General features: G+C 45.5%; 1 long non-coding RNA gene across 1 annotated transcript; it reads right to left on the reverse strand.

The window, feature by feature from the left end:
* Positions 1–996: 996 nt before the first annotated feature.
* LOC109747205 (uncharacterized) lies at positions 997–2,984 on the reverse strand. Its single transcript, XR_012200241.1, has 3 exons — positions 2,686–2,984; positions 2,434–2,604; positions 997–1,413 (listed from the first exon to the last, which is right to left on the reverse strand). It is a non-coding gene; the product is annotated as an uncharacterized lncRNA (long non-coding RNA).
* Between the last annotated feature and the right edge of the window lie 1,979 nt (positions 2,985–4,963).

The raw sequence follows: 4,963 nt of genomic DNA on the forward strand, positions 1-4,963 counted from the left end.
GTTGTTGTTCAAGTCTGCATGATCATATTTATAAAGTCCCTGCTCATTATTGCATAATGACCCGACCCTTGGGGGCTGCACTAGTTGAACCTTTTATGAGCATAAGGCGATTACAAGTCCCAGGTTGCTGCAAGCATGACAATCCGGTACTTGGGGGCTATATATGTGGAGTACTCAGTTTTGACTAGTCACTGAGATGAACAATCTGGATTTCTTCAAGGTTGTAACATTTACTAGATCATTGATGGCGCGCGTTGCTGCGCCCATCTATTTATACAATGAAATGGTTGGAATTTTGATAAATATATGGCCATATGAAATAATTGAACTTGCCTAAACATAACCATACATTAATTAGTTGGTAGTCCAAGGAAATCTTATATATATATATACATACACTCGGTAAAAGCAAGGTCACATATAAATTGACTTGGTATAACAGTATACACAACAATTTAGATAGTAAATACAACTAGTCGGTACAGATAATAGGCAATAAGAAATAGATTGCTTTCATGGTGCATAAATGAAATCTTCAAATGCCTCTACCGAAGAGCCACCATGTTCGGAAACAAAAAAGAATTATGTCGCCTAATGCACCTGGCTATTTCTTGTGGAGGGCACACATTCATTGGACAACAGTCCTAACAAGGATTAAATTAGTTGCAATACCAAATAATGATATACTAAATACTACCATACAAGCAGCAACGGGGATATGTTGTAATCATATTGTCCATTTTTGTTTGCTTGTTTTGTTAAAGAGCAACCAGGCTGAAAGATATGTAAGAAAGTGGCAGACCAGCAATTCCATTTATATACATGAAAAAGGCTTACCAAAACAAACCAGCATGGAAAATGGTGTCGCTACACTTGCACGAATTAAATAACGTCCAAAACTTACCAATAGCCCAGGTAACCCAAAAACACATGCACAGACATGCAAGAGTATCACTATTACCTGGGAGAACTCTTGAAACTGCGATGCACCATCAGTTTTTTTTTTTAGAACCGCCCTCTTCATTTTATTCATCTTAATGGATCATAGCTGATTGCAGAATGTCAATCAGAAATTTAGGGATTACAAAGAGAGAAACAAAGTCTGACTGTAAACCTAGAGCTCTTTAGCACATGTATGAGCAGCAAAATTTGCTTCTCGTCCCGTCCAACTCAGATCAAAACCCTGAAAATGTTGGAGATAAGTAGGCATCTCCAAGATAATGCGATGCACCATCAGCTGATTCAGAAGGCCCCGTCCTCTTGCTATCAGCAGCTTTAGAGGTTCCTTCCGTGTCATCAGCAGTAGTTTCTACCGTCTGCATTTTTCCTGTCCTCCCAGCTTTCTTTTTGTCCGGTGAAGGTGTTGCTGCCGCCGCATTTGCACTTCTCTCCACCAGCAGTGCATCCTGGCTTCTGTTAAAGAAAAATGACGTCACCGGCCAGTTTTGATTGCTTCTGTATCCGGCTTTGGTTTAAAGGTTCATTGTAAAAGGTGCAGCCGTTAAAGAAGAAATGTAGACAGAGTATATAGTTTCTGGGTTGTTTTTCCACTTGTGCTCTTACAAATGATTATCCTCATCCCAAAGTCAGTCAGTCACGTTTTATTTCTCCAGCCACCCAACTTACGTTTGGAATGTCTTCTTACCAAATACTTCCTCCGTCCGGAAATACTTGTCGGAGAAATGGATGAAAATGGGTGTATCTAAAACTAAATTGCGTCTAGATACGTTCATTCCTCCAACAAGTATTTTCGGACGGAGGGAGTATAATATGTCTAGCAGGTCAACTGTTCAATTTACTTATGGTCTTAAGAAAAAAAATTCAACTACCCTAGCAACATATTGGCTTTGCAGTAGTATCAGGAATTCAAGATACATGAAGACACAACAGGAAAAAAGGTACACTGAGAAGATAGTCACATTTATGAAACATCTTTCGTCGTGAATCTACGGAGGGATCAGTGTCAGCACTTGCTTGAGATCTCATCGCTGCGGCGCTCGGCACATGGCTTCCAAGACGTGGATTCTCCATAGAGAGTTGCTTACCTGATCGGTGACAACACCAAGCCAAGCCAATCAAACGAACGTTAAAACTAATTTCCGCACAAACATTCCCCTATATGCACGCTGAGCTCACCATCACATTACCCCGGGGCACTGGAGCCGAATCCCATCTTTGCGGCAGAGGTAAGGCTCGTTTTACGGTCCAATAAAACCACGAATTTCAGTAAGCATGAGGGATCCCGACGAGATGCAACGTAGATCGATGGGACAAGGACTCGCGAGGTGCGACCAGACGGAAGGGGCGGACATGAGCACGTCGAGGAGGAGGCAGGTGAGGACGGCCAGCAGGATCCAGTAGGAGGCCAGGGCCGATGGCGACCGGGGGTCCTCGAGCGTGATGGGGGCGTGGACGGGGACAGGAAGTGGGTACCTCTGGTGGAGCGGAGGGGACGAGCGCAGCAAGCCGTCCTTGCCGCCATCGCCGCCGCCCCGTGGGGAGGCGAGGAAGGGAGAGGAGGCGAAGGCGGCCTTCGTGTCACGCTTCGTGGGCGAGCCCGAGCCGCCACCGCCATCCTGGCGTGCCGCAGCTCGAATGTAGATGCTGGAGTAGGGTGAGCATACGCAGCTAGGGAGGGAAACATTATATAGTACCACTGGGCATAAGGAAGGTTTGTGATTTTGCCAGCCATGAATGAATAATACGCCATGATTGTGAGATTCAAGGAGGGCAGAGCAGTTTCCAGTAGAGGAGGGCCATGATTGCTAGCTTGAAGGAGAGAAGAGCGGTTTCAAGCAGGCGAGTCGTCCTGAATCTGGCACGCGCTGGATTGGATTGCCCCGACCCCGGATTCTGCTCCTCGGTCGCTGGGATCAACCGGATGGACTCGATTCCATCCCTCACCCCATCTTCAATGGATGGAACCGACTGCTCCTCTCCTCCGGTCGCTGGGATCGACCGGCGGCCTCGTTCCCCTCAGGCTCGATCGGATCGGGATTGGACGAGTAGATAAACAGGACTGGATTCGCGAGCGGATGGACCGGTCGCTCGTAGGCCCAATTCGGCTGCCGGCTGGCCGAGGGCCAATGCACCAGAAGCGACCTTTCGGCCTGTGGAGCAGCAGCCCAGAGGACAGCTGGGCCAGATTAGCCACACTACGAAACAGATTGCTTTTCACATTAAATCTAACGGCCAAGAACTCTCAGATCAATAAAACGGACGGCCCAAAACACAAATCGCTGTGAGGGCAGGGATTATGTGCGGTTATACTGTCCTTAATATTGAAGCAAGTCTTAAGTGGTTACTACGCTCACTTCTTAAGACTTGGGGGCTACAAGTGATAGGCATATAAGGGAGCCGGCTGAAGGTCGGATGAATATTTCAAAGACCAATATTCTTTAAGCACTAGGAGCTGAGTCAAATGAATTATTCTTCACAATTTTTTCTGTGAGAAACCAACGTCAGCAAATTGAGTACGAAACTGGCCTATTGACCCGGATTTTCTAGAAGAAGAAAATGACAAGGACTTAAGGATGACCAAGTGCCGGCTTATAAGAATATTTAACCCGGAGCACAACCTGTTAAATTCGTTCTTGTTGTTTTGTTTACAGGATCAGTTTAACATGGATAAATCCAAATTAAACTGGGGGCTAATGTCGGGGATATACCCCATGGTATGACCCGGCTGGGACTTGGTGTTTCATTGGTGATCCGGCAGAGGTTAAGCCGGCAGATTGTAAGCCGGCGGACAGTTATAAGCCAGATTATAAGCCGACAGATTGTAAGCCAGATGGTAAGTCAGATTGTAAGCCAGATGGTAAGCCATATTGTAAGCCAGATGATAAGCCGGCAGATAGTCATAACCCGGCAGACAGAGTCGCCTGGGGTTAATAAGCCCAAAACGTTAAGAAGCCCAAGACATTAAGAAGCCCATGGAGAGAAGCCCATGATGAGAAGTCAGAATACTTTTAAGTCTTAATCTGAGGTGGACTCTACATGTAACCCGCCCCTTCAACTTATATAAGGAGGGGCAGGGCACCCCAAGAGGGAGAGGTTGAATAATCTTAAGGCTAGACACAACTAGGAGGGCCGGTTTACGGCGACTCCCTCGTGATGATTATGAGACCTAGCCACAAACAACATGTAGGGTTATTACCGGATGATGTTTTCCGGGGCCCGAAGCTGTCTAAACCCTTGTCTTGCGTTGCGTCCCTCGATTCCGATCAACCCCTCTCAAGCTATCACATAGATGCGTTGGCCTCACGACTAAGTCCTCACACTAGGACATCTGCCGTGACAATTCCACGACAGGTATCGTTATTTTCTGACCTTCACAGATGATTTGAGCAGATATGGGTATATCTACTTGATGAAACATAAGTCTGAAACATTTGAAAAGTTCAAAAAATTTCAGAGTGAAGTGGAAAATCATCGTAACAAGAAAATAAAGTTTCTACGATCTGATCGCGGAGACGAATATTTGAGTTACGAGTTTGCTCTTCATTTGAAACGATGTGGAACAGTTTCGCAACTCACGCCACCTGGAACAACACAGCGTAATGGTGTGTCCGAATGTCATAACCGTACTTTATTAGATAGAGTGCGATCTATGATGTCTCTTATCGATTTATCACTATCATTTTGGGGTTATGCATTAGAGACAGCTGCATTCACGTTAAATAGGGCACCATCTAAATCCGTTGAGATGACACCATATGAACTATGGTTTGGCAAGAAACCTAAGCTGTCGTTTCTTAAAGTTTAGGGCTGTGATGCTTATGTGAAAAAGTTTTAACCTGATAAGCTCGAACCCAAATCGGAGAAATGCGTCTTCATAGGATACCCAAAGGAGACTGTTGGGTACACCTTCTATCATAGATCCGAAGGCAAGATCTTTGTTACTAAGAATGGATCCTTTCTAGAGAAGGAGTTTCCCTCGAAAGAAGTGAGTGAGGGGAAAGTA

This window comes from Aegilops tauschii, chromosome 1 (assembly GCF_002575655.3).
Source record: "Aegilops tauschii subsp. strangulata cultivar AL8/78 chromosome 1, Aet v6.0, whole genome shotgun sequence".
In the NCBI taxonomy this organism is placed as follows: domain Eukaryota; kingdom Viridiplantae; phylum Streptophyta; class Magnoliopsida; order Poales; family Poaceae; genus Aegilops; species Aegilops tauschii.